Source organism: Hermetia illucens, chromosome 5, assembly GCF_905115235.1.
Source record: "Hermetia illucens chromosome 5, iHerIll2.2.curated.20191125, whole genome shotgun sequence".
In the NCBI taxonomy this organism is placed as follows: Eukaryota; Metazoa; Arthropoda; class Insecta; order Diptera; family Stratiomyidae; genus Hermetia; species Hermetia illucens.
The window spans coordinates 80,190,395-80,212,053 of NC_051853.1; the positions used below are offsets into that span (position 1 = coordinate 80,190,395).

Sequence of the window (21,659 nt, forward strand, 5' to 3'; positions counted from 1 at the left end):
ACCAAGAAAATGCATAGAATGTCGTTACAAACATGATGATCGGATTAAGTCACAGGCCTCGGAGAAATGCTAGGGCGTCCACCTCAGTCGACGCGGCAGGACGGGCCCCGGTCCTGTCGAGAAATGGGCAAGGGTTCTTGACGCATGGACGGCGTCAGGACATAAGCAAGTTAGTCCGCACACAACGAACAAAACAAATACGTGTCTGCACGCTAAATGTTGGTACCCTAACATTAAAGAAGTCGAACGATTTGATGATCGGCTGATGAAGCTCACCATTATATCAGCTGATCGCACTATTCACTTCTTCACCGCGTATGCACCACAGACAGGCCGACCTGATGCCGAGGAAGATGCCTTCTGGCAACTTCTCGATGAAAAGACTTGTCACGTGCCTGCTGACGATTACATAATCATTGCCGGCGACCTTAACGGTCATGTGGGTGAAAAGGCCGACGGTAACAGGTGCCATGGGGGAAGGGGGTTCGGAGCGCGCAACGAAGGTGGCGAGCGTATAATCGATTTTGCGGACACCCATGACCTTGTACTTATGAATACATGGTTCATCAAACGATTGTCTCATCTTCCCACATTTTATAGTGGGAACAATAAAACGCAAATCGACTATATTCTCATAAGACGTCAACATTTTACCACTGTCACTGATTGCAAAGTCGTTCCCTATGAGACCATCGCACCTCAACATCGGCCGTTGATTGCTGTCCTGCGAATTAAGCCACCGATAAAACGGCGTGAGGAACGCACTGGCCCGCCGCGCATTAAATGGTGGCGATTTGGTGAGAAGAACGAAGAAGCGGTCTCACTCATGCGATTGCCAACCATTACGAATGTGGAAGAATCATGGAACCAAATGAAACACACGATCCACAAAGCGGCCTCTGCAACCCTCGGGGTCACCAAGCCGGGTAAGCGGTACATCAACCGAGATACTTGGCTTTGGAATGATGATGTTGAAATGAAGGTCCGTGAAAAGAAACGCCTCTACCACAAATTTCTCGACGATAAAACGCCTGCTAATTGTCAAATTTATAAGAATGCCAACCGGGAAGCAAAGAAAGCGGTCGCTGTCACCCGGGCGAACCATTTCAAAAATCTTTACGATAAACTGGACACTCGGGATGGCGAGAGAGATCTGTACCGACTTGCTAAAAGCCGTGATGAACGCACACAGGATATCGAACACTTCTGTTGTGTTAATGACAAGAACGGTACTTTGCTTACTGATCGTCGAGCCGCGACGGATAGATGGCGAGAATACTTCGAGCAGATTTCAACTGAAGAATTTGCTCATCCTCCACTTCCACAATCATTGCCGACATTTGGAGCAGTTCCACCAGTCAGCGCAACTGAAGTCGAGGAGGCAATAAAACAAATGAAATCGGGGAAAGCAACAGGACCTGACGACATCGCATCTGAGCTCTGGAAAGCAAAGAGCTGGGACCCAACACCGTGGCTGAGTGAATTCTTTAACCGGGTTATTCAGGAAGGAAGAACACCATCTGACTGGCAAGAAAGTACCACTGTTCCAATATGAAAAAGGAAAGGTAGTCCAGCAGAATGTTCAAATTACCGTCCGATCCGGTTACTTTCTCATACCATGAAGATTTTTGAACGCATTCTTGACAACCGTATTCGCGAAATCGTTGAAATAACCGTGAATCAAGCCGGATTTGTCAAGAACTGCGGAACTACTGACGCAATACACGCTGCGCGGTTACTCATGGAGAAACACCGTGAGAAGCATCGCCCTCTTTACATTGCCTTTCTGGATCTAGAGAAAGCGTTTGACCGTGTACCACACGAACTCATCTGGTATGCTTTACGACAACACTTCGTGCCAGAAGAACTCTACCACGATCCGAAAAGTAAAGTTCGAAGTATGGCGGGTGTATCAAAACCGCTTCGTGTCTCTGTTGGAGTTCATCAAGGAAGTGCCCTCTCACCACTCCTCTTTGTCCTTGTTATGGACACCGTCACACGGGATATCCAACGTCCAGCGCCCTACACACTGCTTTATGCAGATGATGTTTTCCTAGCATCTGATAGCAAAAATGATCTCGAGCAACTCCCTCGCCTCATGCAATACGGTCTCAGATTGAATTTAAACAAAACTGAATTTTTGACGACCGATCCCCATGAAACAGGCACAATCACTGTCAGCGGCAGTGATCTGCCCAGATCTGAGCGATTTAAATACCTTGGGTCAACGCTATCAGCCAATGGAGAGCTGCGTTATGAAATTGCTTCACGCATTAACGCAACCTGGATGAAGTGGCGTTCCACAACTGGTGTTCTTTGTGATCGACGTATCAACGAACGTCTCAAATCTAAAATTTACCGCAATGTTGTCCGTCCAGTCGCTCTCTATGGTTCTGAGTGTTGGCCGACCATAAAAGACAATGAACGGCGTCTCGCGGTAATGGAGACGAAGATGCTACGTTGGACTAGTGGCGTCACACGTTTAGATCACATCCGAAATGAGGATATCCGCGATCGTTATGGGGTTGCACCGATCGTGGAAAAGTTGCGAGAGAGGCGTCTTCGATGGTATGGTCACGCAATTCGTGCAAACGAGAATTCACTTGCAAAGATTGGTCTGAACATCGAAGTCGATGGTAAACGACCAAAAGGCAGACCTAAGCAACGGTGGCTTGATACGCTGGATGGGGATTTGAAAGCCTCGAGATTGCACCCAGATCAGCATTCGATAGAGTCAAATGGTGAAACCGATTACGGCGAGCCGACCCCGCTTGTGAACGGGACAAAGGCTGAAGAAAAAGAAGAAGATATGTGTACAGTATTCGAAAATAGGCAGTTTGTTTGTTTAGGGTAAACGTAACATCTACGTCTGTAATATGTACGTATGTCCCGTAGTTTTGTAGCTGTATACGGATAGAAAAATGTTAGTTGAAATTTCTTAGATAAGATGAACACAAAACCTTTATACCCGAAGCGCGAGCTTCCGGTATTCCGACTTGTTTTCCTTCCTTTGGTGTTAGTGTTATTTTTTTTTATTTCGGTTACGTTTTTGATCGATGTATGTTCTTGTAACCCTTTAACTCCTACTACAGGGGCCTATCAAATGCAATAAAATATCCTCCCCAGAATCCGTAGGACCTGAGAGGGTGGATTTTCCAGTACAACTGGTTTACCATCCGGGATATATGCTCCATTGTTTTGTTCCATTGTATATGGGTCGGTGCAATCTATACCTCTCACCGGGCTTACCGCTAGGACGCTGCTCACGTTTGTTCACCACACGACGGTTGCCTAATGGTTATCCAGGGCTACCATTGGGAGGTCTGACTCGACTTGATCCAGATATGGACATGGATCATCACTGGCCTTTGCCGAGTTAAAGGCGATCAGGAACCCATTCAACCCCAATTGTTGAAGGTGATATCATCTAAGTGCCAAGCAAATAAAACCAAACCATTATGTTTTGGTCTATTTACTATAGCAGGCTATAGAGACGTTATTGATTCCCCCTCTCCCTGGAGTCCCAAAAATAGTTGGCCTGACATAGACAGAGCGGTAGTTGTTTAAAAAATGTCACAGGCATCAATGTTTTCAGTCAATTTTGTAAAAATAGGAAAATTGGTCACTGTTGTATGACACAATACTTTTATTTGAAAGGCTTCAGCGCAACTAGTATAAAAGCTGAATTGAACTCTACACTGGGTAAGTCTGCTCTCCCGTTTACAACCGTAAAACATTGGGTAGCAGAGTAGCAGGAATTAAAAGGGAGAGGCGGCTCCAAAGAAGGCGAAGACCATTTCATACGTAGGCAAGATCATGGCGTCGATTTTTAAGGTTTTGTGTAAAACAAAACCTTATTAAAATCAGCTTACTATCTGTCTGTCTGTCCGTCACACGCATTTTTCTCGGAGATGGTTGTAGCGATTCACACCAAATTTGGTGAAAAGGTGGGAAGTGTGAACACTCACGCTACAATGAGTTATATAATTCTACATTGACTTTTCTTTCATCAAATATAGTCATGTGGGGTATCAAATGAAAGGTCTAGGTTAGTAATTTCTGACGCCCGTATTAATTTTGAAATTTGTTGGAAAGGTGGGAAGTGTGGGAGTCGAACGTGATCATTTCTTTTATGGGCCCATTCCCAGAAACAATGCCGCAACGGTTTCAAACAAGTGGTCTTTCTGTCAAACTCCCAAATAAATCACAAGCTAAGATTTGAGATTGCTTTATACCAAAAAAATACGAATCTGGTGTCTTAATATCCGCTCTTGAATTACAGATTATTATTGGTTTACACAAAACTTTAATAAAATTAATAAAATCGGTTTACTATCCATCAGTGTGCCTGTCTGTCCGTCCGTCTGTTTTTTTTTTAGGGAGGTAGAAATCTTCGAAAGATCCTAAACATGCCAGTGTACGGGATTTTTGCCCGTCGGGTATTTTATAACTGGGCGGAGTTAGCTTATATTAGCTAGGTCTCTTTGCTTCTATCCGCAGCGATCGTAACCGCCCCTTCCTTTTGCAGTTTACTTTAGGTTGTTACGATCATGGAGTTGATCGCATCTCAATCCTCCTGGCAAGCTACCATTCTCCGGATAAAATTTCCCGGCGATAGTATTTCACCTAAAATTTTCCCTAAATTCCTCCTTCCTTCTGCGAAACCCGGCATTGGATGAATACGTGCCCTGGGTTCTTTGCAGTTTGGACAATGAGGTGAGATATCCAATTTAAGATGAGAAACTGAGTGAGATTATAATTGTTCTCCCCATGCTTTTTTCCAGTCATTCCCTGATGTTAGAGATCAACCTGTGTGCCCAACGAACCTTTTTGAGGGATCGTTGCCGCTGTTGCCATTTAATTATAGATCTTTCCTTTTCCTTTCCGAAAAAGAAGATAGGCACCATTCCTGAGATGATGAACGCCGCATTATCTGAGATGGTCCGGAAGGCAGAACATACCCTTAGGGCTGTTTTTCTGTAGACCGCACTCAATCCATGTATGCTAGATAAGATATGCAGTGCTAATCCTCAACCTGGGCCTGCATACAGCAAGAGAGAATTCATCGATTGGGCTACAATCGATATGCTGCGGACTTCGTGCATTCAACATTATTTCTTCCAGAGTAAGCGATGGATGCCTTTCCGGAAATATGCTCCACGTGCTGCTGAAAACTGACCTTCGTATCTATCACCCATCCCAAGTATTTGATGGCTAGCTTGGAAGTGATGATATGATTCCAAATTCTAACGCGAGTGAAATTTCTCTTCCGTCTTTTTTTCGGCAAGTGCTAGCCAAACACAAACTAACCAAGCTTCATCAGATGATTGATAGTTTCGCATGAATACAACTCAGCATCTTTGGGATGCTTTGCAACGAGAACCAGTGTAATGTCGTCGGTGTAGCCTACCACCGTGGCTTCCTCGCTAACCGCAATATTAACAAAATCGTTGTACATGTTCCACAGTAATGGGCCAGTGCGAAGCCCTGCGGAACACCGACAGAGACAATGTATTTCTGATTTACATCATAGGTGTCAAATCAGAACGTCGACCTCGCAAGCAGTGTTCGCAATGGCAGTGAGATACATGTGAACACCAATTGTCGCCAGGGACTTCTGTATACGGCTCTAATCGACCGAATGGAATGCCTTTTTCACGTCCAGGGTGTCACGTAGTATTTGCTGGTACTATCCTTTTCATGAATTGGATTTTCAGCCAAGCCAATAACCAATTTGATAGTATGAATGGTTGATCTACCTTTAGGGAGCCTGTACTGTCGATCTGATAGACTTCTTTGGATCTCAACAGCCGGGAGAAATCTATTATAGTTTACCTGATCCAGCATTTCCTCCATACCGTGTAGAAGATATATGGCTCAATAAAAGGATGGCTCACCCCGAGGTTTGCCAGCTTTAGGGTACCAACTTTTGTCGCTTCCATGGTGTAGGGAATATTCCCTTTGACAAGCACGCTTCGAACAACTCAGCGAACACGCCGGATCTAAATTTCATGGTGAACTTAAGGGCACTATTCGGTATTCCGTTAGAAGACTTTGAATGTCAGTATGGCACTAAACTGAATAGTCTGACAATAGCTACGTTCCGTATGACGTTCGCGAGCCTCGGGAAGTGCACGGACGATTAGCGTTGTAAAAGTCCGTTTGGTAGTGACCGTGTTATGTGCACTTCCAAATGGCGGGTTTGAGGGCTTTGCTTGTGTCTAACTGACAAAACGGAATTTTGGGGATGTAATTATTTAAAATTTGTCCAAAAATGGAATGATCGCCTCATGCAACACGGTCTCAAATTGAATTTACACAAAATTGAATTTTTCACCACCATGAAACAGGCACAATCATAGTCAGCGGCAGTGATCTGCCCAGAACTGAGCGATTTAAATATCTCGGGTCAACGCTATCAACCAATGGAGAACTGCGTTATGAAATTGCTTCACGCATTAACGCAACCTGAATGAAGTGACATTCCACAACTAGTGTTCTTTGTGAGCGACGTATCAACGAACGTCTCAAATCTAAAATTTACCGGAATGTCATCCTTCCTGTCGCTCTCTATGGTTCTGAGTGTTGGCCAACTATAAAAGACAATGAAGGACGTCTTGCGGTAATGGTGACGAATATGTTGCGTTGGACTAGTGGCGTCACACGTTTTGATCACATCCGAAATGAGGATATCCGTGATCATTGTGGGGTTGCACCGATCGTGCAGAAGTTGCGAGAGAGGGGTCGTTTACGAATAAAGCGCGCGGTTTGATGCAAACATCCAACGGGACGAGTCGTATGGTTCGCTAGCATTGTGAACGTCATATGGAACGTAGCTAATGTAAATGCATATACATTACACAATATTCTTATATAAGAAATGCAGAAAACCTTTTACATCTGAAGTGTTCAGCTTCCGGTTTCCCAAATTGTTTTGATTTGAATCGTCGTATGCGTGGCTCTGAAAAATATCGATTTGATAGTTTCTCTGAAATCGTTTACTTTTCATTCTCAATTCCCTTTGTTTTCCTATGACCCTCATCAACTTTATTTTTACTAAAAAAAACTATCTACGTGAATGTATACCACGTACATAACATATAATGCTCAGTATAAGATGGATTAGAGATTCATGGAGTGGATGGTTCTTCTTCATAGACAATACATTAGAAATACAAATGCTGCTTTCTACTATACTCGAAAAGATTAGCCCGGCCACTTTGATCGATAAAAATCGGGGGGTTCCCTCCAATATACATCGAAAGATGAAGTTTTGCAGAGTACAATCATGTCTCGATAATGGGAGGCACGATATCATCATTTATAATGATTATGGATGATAGACACTGCGAGCATATATCTAGATGTGTATCGTATTATCTGTCGTAGTAACAATACTATCACGTTCTAAGATATCCATATTTTGATGACATTCGATTTTATGTACTCATTCTATAAGACTTTCATCTTTAATGTGTTTGTATCAGTTAACTTTCATTGGATCAATTACTGTGTTGTCTGTGCATCAGGGTAGCATCAGGTCCATCGAGAGGTTACATTCCCGCAGCCCCGAAGTTTCCTTAGTGGCCCGGAATAGAAAAACTTTAACAAAATTACATACATTAATAATGTAATTTCCGGTTGCCGGTTTAATTTTCATTTTGGACCTGGTCTTTTCTCCCTTCGGCTCTATGAAGCATTAACCATGATTAAAAAGGATAAAAATCACAAAACGCAACTTTGCAAATCTGCAAAGTTGTCCATAAATCGTTTTTGGATTGTAGGCAAAAATATTGGGCTATAGATAATCGCTGGCAGGAGCCTTGCTTGCTTCATATATATATATACAGTATGCAAAATTCGTATTCGTACACCCTATATTTTCCGGGTTTTTGGGTTATTTCTGAGAAATGATAGAAAATTCGTTCAATCTTATATAACAATTTTTTACATAAATATGTATGTAGTTGTTATAGAACATTAATCTTAAATTTTATTTACATCCGTTTGTTCAGGAGAACAATTTCCAAATTCAATCGAAGCAAAATTCGTATTCGTACACCCCGACTAGCGGCTTGAACTCAATCCCTGTACGATATTAATAATTTTGCACTGTAAAATTCTAACGGTAAATTCTTGAAAAAGTGTGGTTGACAGTTCGAGCTAAAGTGTTTTGGGAATTACAAATAAAGAGTTAATTCTTTAACAAATTTTCCAAATGAGTCGAAAAGGTAGCGAATTTTCGAACAGTGATCGTAAGATAGTGATACAGCTATACAAGGATGGTAAATCCTTGAGACAAATTGCAAAAATTATGCATAGGAGTCACTCGACAATTCAATCTGTAGAAAAGATTTACAATTCGTCTGGTAGAATCGAGAAGAAAAAAAGAAATGGAAACAGATTAATTTTGTCAAGGAGACACCAATCCTTTGTTCGGCGTGTTGTTCGACAGGATAACACGATAAGTGCAGTGAAATTAGCAGGACTTTTGCAAAACCAGTTCCAAATTAAAATTACACCCCAAAGTGTTCGGAATTATTTGCGTAGATTCGGTATACAGAGCCGGACTCCCGCTTCTAAGCCATTTATCAATAATGCCAATAGAAGAAAACGGTTAAACTTTGCAAAAAGATATCTAAACAAGGATTTTCGTTATTGGAAACGAGTAATTTTTTCAGACGAGTGCAAAATTAATCTAAAGTTGTCGGACGGACGGGTTCGTATATGGCGAGAAAAAAATACGAGGCTATATCCAAAAAACTTGCTTCCTACATTTAAGCATGGAGGTGGTTCGTTGATGACTTGGGGATGTTTTGCAGCTTCTGGTATTGGAAACTTGCATTTTATGGATGGAATAATGAACGCGAAGCAATATGTGCAAATTCTTAAAACTAATTTACATCAGAGTGCACAAAATTTAGGAATTCGTAGGAAGTATATATTTCAACAGGACAATGATCCGAAGCATACGGCACTTCACACGCGGCTTTGGCTACTCTACAATTGTCGAAAGTGTTTAAACACGCCTCCACAGAGTCCTGACGTTAACCCAATAGAAAATTTATGGTCTATTTTCAAGAAGAATCTAAAAAATTACAGTATTAGGAATAAAGAAGACCTGAAAACTGCCTTGCAGACCGAATGGCAAAATATTTCACCGAACTTAACCCAAAAATTAGTTCAATCAATGCCAAATAGGCTTAGAGCAATAATAAAACAAAAAGGATTTCCCACGAAGTACTAATACTATATTTCTAGCACATTTTTTGAAGTCTGTAGGTGTACGAATACGAATTTTGTTTTGAGTTTTATATGAATTACTGTTTTTATTATTAAGTTTAAAATATCATATATTTTATACTTGTTATTATGTACATGAATTAACCTCTTCATTTGCAATAATAATATACAATTTATTTATCTCTTAATGTTATATTTGACTTAAAAATAACAAATAATTGGTAAAAAAATGGGTGTACGAATAGGAATTTTGCATACTGTATATATATAATACATATACATATAGGTAGGGTAGGGTATAGTGCATCAAACACATCTACGCGCCATTGTTCACGGTTCGCTGAATTGCAATTCAGCTGTCTCTAGGACTTCCCGAGATATTGACATCCCATTGCTATTGTTCTGCAGGGTGCTGGAAAATGGAATTAACGTTGCCATTATATGCGAATATTACAAAGCCTTCCACAGTGGTGTCTTTGCATCAGACAGAAGCGGAAATATGGACTTGCGGAAACCGAGTAATCGAAAATACTAGCAATAGGCCAGAAGACGGATTCACACGAGCTAAAGTAAGCGTTATTCACATATTCAGCTGCTACGCTGTACCGAGCCTCACGCTAGATGAATTCGTAATGATGGTGGAAAAAATTAGCTTCCGAAGCAAGCCGTCACAACCCAATAATAATAGCTGGGGATTTTAACGCTTGGGCCGAAGATTAGGGTAGTTGCAAAACTAATGCTAGAGACCATATATTGCTCGAAGCAATTTCACGTCTGAATGTCGTTCTGGCAAATATTGGCGGCGTCAATGACTTTCGGAGACGGGATATGGGATCGGTGATAGACCTTACGTTTGTTAGCGATACATTATCCATGGATCTCCAATGGCAGGTGAGCGAGGAATATACGCACAGTGAACATCAGGCTATAATCTTCCAGCTGGACCGCACGACAGGAGCAAAACGAATCAAGAACACTGCAGTTTCGGGACATCCAAAACACTTGATAAAGAAATGTTCGAGTAAATACTTTTGCAGGAAGTGATGCCGATGGGAAATGCACGAGAAAAGGTGGCGCTGGTCCTTACAAAAAGCGTGTAACGCTTCCATGCCCTGTAAAGTTGACCTTAAAGCCAGAAGACACAGTCAACGTAGTAGAAACCGGTCTGAGTCTGAAGAGTTGCACAAGCGATATAAGAAGGTGAGTAAAAAGTTTCAAGCAACCATCTCTAGAAGTAAAACTTAACATTTCAAGAGGTTATGCAAGGAAGCGGACTTCTTTCAAGGGAAAGTGTTCACTGCCGATCACGAACCCTGATTTGCTACGGGATATCATTAGCACTCTCTGCCCACAAGTTTCAAGTGAACCGAACCTACTCACTGTCCAGATAGATCCCGGTGAAATTCCCGAGGTAACCACTGAAGAAGAAAGAGCCGCGAAGAAGATTATATTATAATAATAATACCACTTCACCAGGTTCGCGTAGGAAGCGGATGAAATGGATTGAAGAAATGAACCTCTTCATCATCCGCTCCTACTACGAAATAACGGGCGGGTACAACATCTTACCGCCCCTTGTTGCACCAGAGATTCGTCGAGCGTTTCCCGCTATTCGTGCACGTGACTGTGCAGCGAGTCGCAGCCCAGTACCGCTTTATTACTCGCAGCGACACAATCCCGGCCACCATCAGGGAGCGTGTTCGACTTGAAATCATCGGGGAAACTGGTGACCGGGAGTCGATGGGGGCAGAGGCGACAGCATCAATAACACCACGCCGCACTGCAGGTAACAGTTTCAGTACTCGCCGAAGCACTCTTCTCCACCGTCCAGCTGAGGTTTCCGCTGAGGTTCGGGACGAATTCCAAAGAGCGTGTATAGAATTCTCCGATATGGATCCTTTGCATAGACCAGGTATTCCCAGGCTCTATGCATCTCCAGCAATTCCGGGAATTCTGTCTCAAATCAATGATGAGATTGCATCTCGACTGTGTGCTGATATGTCGCTGCTGCAACTACAATCACTTGTGTATTGTGGTGCAGTTGCGGCTATCAGATTGCACGGTCAGAAGATTCGCTTTCGTGTTATTGGTTTGAGTGACAAAAGAGATCCACCATGGAAAATTCGTCTCGAACGTCGGCGGGACTCACTAAGGCAGGACATTGCTAGACTGATTCAGATCAGCACTGGCAGTGCCAGCCGACGGGTGAGAAATAAAGTGCAGAGGGTTTACCGGAACTATGCCATCCCCTGTGAGACACCCGTAGTTGAAATTCTGGACACACTAAAACAGAAACTTTCTGTCATATGCAGTCGGTTACGACGGTATGGCGAAAGTTATCCCAGACGTGTCCAGAATGCATCATACGCGAGGAACCAGCGGAGCTTTTTCAGATCTCTCAACGAATCCCAACAGAGCGCCCAGACAATACAGTTCTCGGTGACGGAAGCGAAAGAGTATTGGGGTGGACTTTGGGGGTTACCTGCCCAGCATGCTGAGCATGCTGAGTGGATCACCGCCGAAGGCACCCGCCATGCCAATACACCTGCATGAATTTAGCGGATGTTACCGAAGAGGAAGTTCGACGAGCCATAAACATCTCGAAGAACTGGAGGGGCCCAGGTCTGGATCGGGTACAGAACTTCTGGTATAAGAAATTTACCAGCGTACACAGTCGTTTGGCACGCAGTATAAATGAGGTCATGAGTCGGCCGGAGGAATTTCCACCTTTCCTCACTGCGGGGATTACCTACCTTATCCCTAAGAAGGACACGGTGCAGGACCGCGCAGACACAAGACCGATCACTTGCTTACCAACTCTCTACAAATTCATCACGTCCATTATTAGTGGAAGGATCAATGCGCACCTCGAGACCCAACAACATTCTGTCCGAGGAGCAGAAGGGCTGCCGAGTTGGGTCAAGGGGTTGCAAAGAGCAACTCATTATCGACTCGGTAGTTGTAGGACAAGCAACTAGAGGCCAAAGAAACCTCTTCAGTTGCTATATCGATTATGCCAAGGCTATTGATAGCGTTTCGCACACCTGGCTAATCGACATCCTACATCTGTATCGCATTGATCCGAAACTAATAAAGTGTTTGGCGACAGTCATGGAAGGGTGGCATACCACCTTATCGGTGCGTACATCTGAGGGTGCTAATACCTCATACGGATTAGCTATCCGTATACGGAGGGACATCTTCCAGGGGGATTCATTGAGCCCTCTTTGGTTTTGTATGGCACTGAACCCCCTTTCATGGCCACTGAATGATGCTAGAGGGCATGGTTTTGCAATAAAATATGGCCTACGTGCTAAGTGCGAACTGACACACTTGATGTACCTAGATGACATCAAGCTGTATGCTGGTACTGACAACCATCTTAGAAGTCTGTTGCGAATAATAGACATGTTCAGCCGTGATATTCGGATGGAGTTTGGATTAGATAAGTGTCGAATCCAAGCCATCCGCAAAGGTCATCACGAGCCGCATGCCGGACATAGCATTGGTGACCTCCACATCGAAGCTATGACCGAGACAGACTTCTACAAGTACCTAGGAATTCTGCAAGGAACCCATGCTCGAGTTGGTGAGCTGAAGGAAGTTCTGCTGTCCGAATTCCTGCGACGTGTAAAACTGGTGTTGAAATCGCATCTCTCGGGGAAGAATAAAATGAGTGCGTTGAATGTATTCGCTATCCCTTCACTGGCTTATGCATTCGGAATATTGCCGTGGACGAAGACCGATCTGGAAAACGTCCATTGGCGGATACGGACAACTATGTCCAAATTCCGAATGCATCATCCAAAGTCTGCCGTGGAGCGGATGAACCTGCCTCGTGACATTGGAGGTAGGGGCGTGGTTGATGTGGCGGCACAGCATCATCGCCAAGTCGACTCGCTGCGCGCTTATTTTTACAGCAAAGAGCAGGCGAGTCCCTTGCATGCGGCTGTCTGTAAGGCAGACTGTGGACTGACTCCACTTAATTTGAAGGATCGATCTTTCAATCCTCTGAGTGGGGCGAAGTCGGACCAGGAGCGGATCGATGAATGGAAGTCGAAGGCAATGCACGGTAAACACGTGAATTGTCTTTGGCAGCCATTTGTCGATTTGCATCTGTCGAACAGATGGCTGTGTGCTGGGGAGCTCTTTGCTGAGACAGAGGGGTTCATGTGTGCCATTCAGGATGGCGTGGTCGCCACCCGAGCTTATAAAAAGCTCATCATGAAAGAACGGGTGGAGAACGACCAGTGCAGAATGTGTGGTTCGGCGTTAGAGACGTTGGACCATCTCATTTCTGGCTGTACTGTTATGGCACCGGTGCAATATATCACCAGGCATAATACTGTATGTAAGGTTGTCCATCAAAACCTTGCATACAAGCATGGGCTGATCACGGGAACATGTCCGTTTTACCGATATGAGCCGCAAGCAGTACTTGATAGTTCTGCTTATAGCATGTATTGGGACCGGCAAGTTCTGACTGATCGCCATACCACACACAACAAGCCTGACGTACTGTTAGTTGCCAAAACGGGTCGCTCCGCGTATATTATTGATGTTGCTATCCCCCATAATAGCAACATTGAACGGAAATACGTGGAGAAGAAGGTGAACTATGAGCTATTCGCTCGGGAAATCAAAGAAATTCGCCGTCTCGAGCAGGTGGTTTTAGTTCCCATAATATTGTCAGCTACAGGTATTGCACTTAAATCCCTCACGGCTTCCCTTGATGTCTTGGGACTTTCGCACAGTCTGGTTCAAACCATGCAGAAGTACACCATTCTGCATACGTGCTCGATGTTGCGGGGAGTACTCGACGGATTTTCCAACTGACCTACCACCGACCACCACCACCAGCGCCCCTTTAGTTTTTAAGTAGGTAGGATCGTCCGAGCCTAAATGCTTGGCACTTAGTGCTAGTATTAGGTAAAATTCGGCATCTGCCGAGATTGTGATAACTCGGAAATAATAATAATCGTTGGGCAGCAATCCATATTGTAACGGTACACTACAGTACATTGTAGGAGACAATGTGATCAGCATTGCGCTCGCCTGAGATTATTACCCTGATTTGACTCAGGTACTCTTTCACAGCTGAGTCGACTGGTATCCGACGTCAAATCACGATACAAATCCCTGCCACCAGCGAGATTCCGTACGACAGCCTTGTGCTCTAACCACTCAGCTATCCGGACGAAGAAGATTGCCGAAAATAAAGCCCCAGGTTTGGACGGGATTCCGAATAAAGCACTGACAGTGGCCGTCGAAACAGTGGTTCGCTGAAACATTTACGACGTGCCTCATACCTTGTGCTAATACCGATGCCAAATAAACCTTTGAGTGATACTTCGTCTTATAGACCTATCTGCTTGCTAAACGGTATCAGCAAACTTTTCGTACGGATCATCATCAATACGCTTGTACCAATCACAGAAAAGGAGGGTGGTCTCTCAGACAGGCAGTTCGGATTCCGAAAGGCAAGATTCACTGTCAATGCCATCAGCACGGTGACGGAAATTGCGGAAAAAGCAATGGAGGCCAATAAATCTTGCGCGGTAGTTACTCTCGACGTAAAGAATGCCTTTAATACGGTAAAATGGAGCAAAATAATTGCGGTTTGGGCCAAATTGGGCACGCCTAAATACCTGGTGCACATAGTCATGGAATTTCTCCGCTTCGCAGACGATATCGGAGCGACTATCGTGGCACAAAATATTGATGAGATCGGGGTGCTCACAAACGAGGCAATTTTTAAAATCAAGTCTTGGTTAGAGGAAGCTGGTCTGACACTCGCAGAGCATAAAACCGAGGTAGTCTTGATTACCAAGCGAAGGAAGCAAACGTCAATAAAGATCAGGATTGGTGAACACATCATACAGTCGCAGCCAACGCTTAAATACCTAGAAGTCATGGTTGACCAAAGACTGAAATTCAAGTCTCATCTAGGAAATTTAGCAACCGAGGCTTCCGGAGTGGCTACATTGTTTGTAAGAATGTTAACAAATATAGGTGGTCCTCGGCAAAGCCGTCGGCTCCTTATCTTGAGTGTTGTTAGTTCCATCTTGCGTCATATAGCTCCAGTCTGGGCACCGTCTTTGAAGTTGGAAGCAAATAGAAGAAAAATCGCAACCCCATACCAATTGAGTGCATTGCGAACGTCGTTCGCTTACCGTACAACATCAGACGAAGCAGCTTGTGTGATAGCAAGCATGATCCCCATCGGCATCTTGGCGAACGAGGGTCGACGCCTCTATGACCAATCATATGCAATCGACGAGTCCTATACCTATCGTCGTCAATTGGCATGAAGTGAATCTATTTTGGAATGGCAAAAAAGATGGGATGATTCACCTAAAGGACGCTGGACACACAGGATGCCTCTAAATGGATCAAACGAAGGCGCGATGAGGTTAGTTACCACCTAACTCAATTCTTAAGCGAACACGGAGGATACCGTGCATACCTTTACCGCTTCGGACATGACGATTCCCTGTATTGCCCGACATGCGTGATCATTCCGGAGAATACGGAGCATGTTGTTTTTAACTGCCTACGGTTCGCCACACACAGAGCGGAGGCGGAAATTGACGCCGGGACCCGGCTGACACCCGAAAATATCGTGGACCACATGCTAGCCTCTGAAACGTCTTGGAGGGCGATGAAAAAATTAATGAAGGCGATTCACAATCTGCTGAGGAGGGAGCAGCTTCGGTTGAAAGTTACAAATACCACCAACCACCACCTTTCAACGTATAAAAAAAAGACAGACTGACAGACAGACATTGAACCGATTTTAATAAGGTTTTGTTTTGTAAACAAAACTTTAAAAAACAATCTTGTAAAACAGCTGTTGATGCGCCATTTTTAATTTTTTTTCTTATAGTTTTTTTGACATGTACTCCACAATATGTATTAATCGATGTTGCTAACCACTTTTTAATAAGCATTTACTAAGTTGTGAAAAGTTATATCAGCCACGGCAACTGTATATAACTCCTTAACACGGACTGAAATGAAATGCATTTGCGCTCTTGCTCTTATGCAAAAGGGGTTGGATCCTGATTGCCTGAACTCTATCTTTATAAGTAAGGAAACTATCGCGCACACGCGCTTAGTGAACATACTGTAATTCGATACGTACCAAACCAGGAACTGCTTGGAAGATATTCAAAAGCAGCATTCTCCCCAAATCACAGTTAAAGTTAGTTAACTGGGGATTAGAATTTGTTTGGTTGGCCAAAATGAATGGCAAATGGTACTTTTAGTAATAAATCAAAAATTCAAGCAAATCACCCCAATCCCCCGAAATTAAAATTAGAACAAACTCTTTCCCCGAGCCATAGCATAAAGCCACCCTAATAAACGTGAACATGGCTGTAAAGCAGTCCGACTTTATCACCGCACGGTTCATAAATGAGAAACGGTGAAAAACGAATATTACAATCATAAAAGGCTCTCGTTGCTGCACGGCCCCCAAATAGCAATAATAGCAAGTGTATAACTCCATATTCTTTTATGGATCTGTGTCCATTAATCTCATTATTGTTATCGATTCGCTTATCAATATCTCATGCGATGATGTGATAATCTTCCCCTTCAGAGAGTTTCCACACTAGCCACTATGTACGCAATCCCTGCCCTGACTGAGATCAGTACAATAAGCGAGGCTGACCCGACGTCGTCGTGGTCAAGTGAACAAATTCGGCGAATGTTTATAGCGAAACGGATAGTAACCAGGTCAGTAAAGTCTCGAGGACTTTTGCCCTGATCGTCTCTTCCGTCGCACACAAGGACACGGAAAGCTCACCGTACCACCCGAGCATATAAACAACGTAGAGAAAGCCGTCCTTATCCCTTGAGTGGAGCTTTTCAGACTGTACATATGTACTCAGTGTCGGTATGTAGCGGTCCCTCCTGACGGCGGAACATACATAAGAGGGTAGCGTCAGGAAGGATTCCCTTTCAGAGTACAGATTTGTCGCCCGCGAGGAGCTATCCTGGAAAGTATTTCGCAGCGCTCTGCCAGTCACTAAGTTTGGATGTTTTTTTCTACGTAATTGGAAATCTGGGTGGTGAAAACAAGGAAAACCGGGTTGCGCTCAGCGGTAGTGAAATGTTAGACCAAGGAATGCACAAAAAATGGGCGTAAAAGCGTGACAAAGTGCATTCAGGGAGTCGTCGAGCGATAATTGAAGTGTCCTTCAAAGTGTAGAAAACTCGCAAAAGGAGTTCATGTTCCTATTTTCTCTTCGTCCTTTTTCTATATATTCGCTGTCAAACGAAACGATACTTGTATCCTTATGTTGTGTGTGGTTATAGTGTCCTTGTGTATGAAGTGTGTACAGTTCGATTCCTTCCTTGTGACATGCTGAGGGGAGATTTCCATGGTGGCGCTGAGTGGTTAAAAGTGCTGGTTCCAGTTGAAATTTTGCGGTACGTATAGATCTAGCTTCTGTCGCCACTATTGGATGTGTTTGTAAATAAAAGACCCGAGTGGTAATGGTACTACTCGATGGGAACATTATTGTTATTAGGTCATTGTAGGAGTTAGGCAGTACTCTAGGTTTTAGGGACTTGGTTTCTATATGGGTTTCTTCTATTGCATCCACCGACCGGCTCAGGATTGTTAGTTTTCAGTGAACTTCATAACGGAGTGATGGTAAGTATCTGCTCTGGCGTCTGTTGTGTACCTGGTTTTTCCGGGGTTCTTTGAAAATCACCGAAAACCAAATTATCTCCCAGCGCTCAAGGGTATATTTAATAGTATATAATTTTGTTGCACACTTTTCTACAAATATTACTACCAAACGTGTCTATAGCTGGGGACCTAATTGGTCGCTGCTGCCGGATTCATGGAAACAATTGTGTTCAACGTGAGTGCAACAGGTTGCTTACTGGGAGATGATAGCCTGCACAAATCCTTTAACGTTAAACTTTGGATTTTTTCACCTGAAGTCATGAAAGCGACTGACAACAGCATCAGAGATTTTAGTATTTCCCCGGGGGAGGCAATGTTGCTTTAAAAATAAGGTTTAAGTGGTTTGCGTGTGTATGAGTCCCAGACATCTTAAACTCTGAGAAGCTGTTAAGGATGCATCGGGTGTGTGCAGTATTGTTGGATCCGATCTGGACTTGGGTTTGAACATGGTAATAGTATTTATTGTAAATTATACGTGTATTATCTGGCAGTAAATGAAATGGAAACAATTTCTGGGAACTACGAACCTGTATATTTGATGAAAGTCGCCCGCTGGTTAATTATATGTTCAAATTTAGAACAATTGCCTGTTCTCCCTTGAATTTCACAAGAATTTCACCTTTCTCTGTTGTACAGGGTCGTATAGTTCAGAGTGGCATACTTGTCTACATTAACGGGAGAACAAGTTTTACTGTATAGTACACCCCACAATTAGATCGTCATCCTATTTTGAGGTTCAACCTGTCCACTAATGATGTTCATTTGATGATGAATTTCCACTGATTTCAACATTCTGGGATGGGATAACCTTTTAAATTGAAAACCACAGTTTTCTTGATATTCATCTGATTGCTCTGGTTTCCCTTATTATTTATGGCTTTATTTGTTGTTCTAAAGGTTTTGCATAATCAAACTGTGGCCGAGTCTGCTGGACTATGCCTTCTCCGCCTATTTACTTGAATATCAAACGTCGGTGCAACACCTGCAGTGGTGCTGTGCTAGGTGAACGACTCTCACTGGAGTTGTTAAAGTAAGGTTCCTCCCAACGGGCAACGTGCAACGGGCAACGGATAGAAACCGACGTTTCTATCCAGATGCCTTTGATATTTCATCTGAGGACTTGTGAAGGAAAGTGTATTACATGCCGTTTTCGTTTCCTTGTACCAAACCAAGGGCATCAATTCGGACCGGGTTATAGCACCATTTGAAATAACAACTCCACATGACCTATATTACCTGGTGTCCTGTTGTTCCATGAATTGGATATAACGCGTCCGCCACTCCCTGTGCGCCATCATTCCGGGTTCGCTGAGGCCTTCCTGAGAAGCCTACACTCCTCCTTTACTGTTTCTCAGCATGTGCAGGAACTTTATAGTCTTGCAGATTTCTTACTGAGGAAGCTATCACCATACCTGGCAGTTAGGTGCAAAATGAAAATCCATCAAATGAGAAGAAGGAGAAATTTAAGATCCGGCACGGATAACCGACGGGAGTCATCTAATTTCGTGACTGTGTTGGTCTCCCGTAATGGACAGTACGACGTCGTACTATGTGGCGTTCGACGTCTAGGCGCCACGATGACTCCGCCTGTTACAGCTGGTTTGCCATAACCTTTGGCGACCATTTTAGACAGAACTGGCATATTGGAGCGATGGGTTGACTATCAGTAGTAGTTCATCAACTACTGAACAACCAGAACATCGGCAAGTTAGAGGTCCCGCCAAGTGAAGACGACGGACAAATACTGCCACCACCAAGTATAGAAGAAACAGTCCGTGCAATTCATCGGCTTAAAAATAATAAGGCGCTAACAGCCAATGGAATTACAGTCGAATTGGTTAAATATGGAGGCGATTAATTACATCAAGTGGTTCATCAATTTGTGGTCAAGGTGTGGGACAGCGAATTAATGCCTGACGACTGGCAAAGAGGCATTATCTGTCCCATACATTAAAAAGGAGAAATCACACAGTGGAGCAATTATAGAGGTATCACGTTGCTGAGTACCATCTATAAGATATTCCGAATAGCCTCATACGCCCAGAACATCATTGGCCCATATCAAAGAGGCTTCACTCCAGGCGAATCAGCAACAGATCAGATTAAGCGTCCTCTTTAACTTGGCCCTCGAGAAAGTGATCCATGATGCTGCAGCAAATACAATAGGTACGATTCTTTTTAAGTCCACTCAACTACTGGCCTATGCGGACGATATCGACATGATGGGAAGAATCACTCGAGACGTGCAAACTGCCTTCATCCAAATCGAGCAGGCGGCGATTAGCGCGAGATCTTGGGCTGCACATCAATGAAGGCAAGACAAAATATATGGTGACAATGTCAGCACCGAAAACCAACTAACCAACAACATCAAACCGCACTGGTCAAACCGAAAGAATAAAGATAGGAGACTACAACTTTCAGACTGTTGATAATTTCTCCTATCTAGGGCCGAAAACCACAACCGATAACAGCTACGACGATGAAATCCACGCACATTTGTTGTCAGCCAACAGAGCCTATTTCAGCTTACTAGAACTGTTTCGCACGAAAAGTCTCATCATAGGGTCAAAATTCTTACTGTACAAGACAATCTTGCCAGTCCTCATGTATTTCTCGGAGACTTGGGTTCTTAGCATTGCAAACTCTTGACCGCGTTCGAGAGCAGAATCCTCCGAAGAATTTTTGGTCCCCTACATGAGGATGGACAATTCCGTAGGCTACACAATGACGAAATCTATGAGCGATACCATGACCGTCTGGTTGTGGATAAAATCCGGTTCAATAGGCTACGGTGGGCGTGTCACTTAATACGAATGGACTTTCCAGCCGGGAAAGTCTATAAGGGCAATATCTATGGTAGAAAAAGAAGACGAGGCAGACCCTGTCTGAGATGGAGCGATGGCGTAGGTCAGAACGCCAGACAGCTTTTAGAGATATCGAATTGGTGGACCTCGGCGCAAAATCGGGATGTGTGGAGTTCCTTATTAAGGCAGGCAGCGGATACAGGTTTTGCGCCGTTGATGATGATAATAATTTGAACTGGTTTCCTCGTAGGCAGCAGATAATCACTTTTTCATATACTCCTACTGCTAAATAACAGCGAAGGCAGGAACAGCATCTTACCGCCCCGTGATGCACCAGAGATTTGTCGATTGTCTTCCACTATAGAAGGACGAGGAATCAGCGAAGGTTTTTGAGATCACTCAACGAATCCCAACTGAGGGTTCAGACTGTGCAGTTTTCGGTAACTGAAGCAAAAGAGTATTAGGGTGGAATTTCGGGGTTACCCGTTTGTCTGGATCGGGCGCAGAATTCAGTTCACCAATATCGACCATTAGGCGGCCTGAGGAATTTCTACTTACTTAGATGATATCAAGTTGTATCTGTACTGATGATCACCTTAGGAGTCTTTTACGGCATGTTTAGTCGTGATATTCGGATGGTATTTGGATTAGCCAAGTATCGAATCCAAATGAGTGGGGTGAAGTCAGACCAAGAACGGATCGATGAAGGGAAGTCGAAGGCAATATACGATAAACATGTAAATTGCCTTCGGTAGTCATTTGTCGATGTGTATTTGTCGAACAGATGGCTGTGGTCTCAAATACACACCATTATGCAAACGTTCTCGCTGCCGCGGGAAGTTCTCAGTGGATTTTTCCATTAACCAACCACCGGCCATCACCACCAGAGTCCCTATACATTGATAAGT

General features: G+C 43.7%; 1 protein-coding gene across 1 annotated transcript in view; it reads left to right on the forward strand.

Annotated features, from left to right (window-relative positions):
- The first annotated feature begins 16,917 nt into the window (after window positions 1-16,917).
- Window positions 16,918-21,659, forward strand: part of LOC119657377 (neprilysin-1) — a 153,939-nt gene continuing 149,197 nt past the window's right edge. Inside the window, exon 1 of the mRNA XM_038064261.1 lies at window positions 16,918-17,679. The gene's annotated coding sequence lies outside the window, so the exon portion shown is untranslated. The remainder of the gene's footprint in view (window positions 17,680-21,659) is intronic.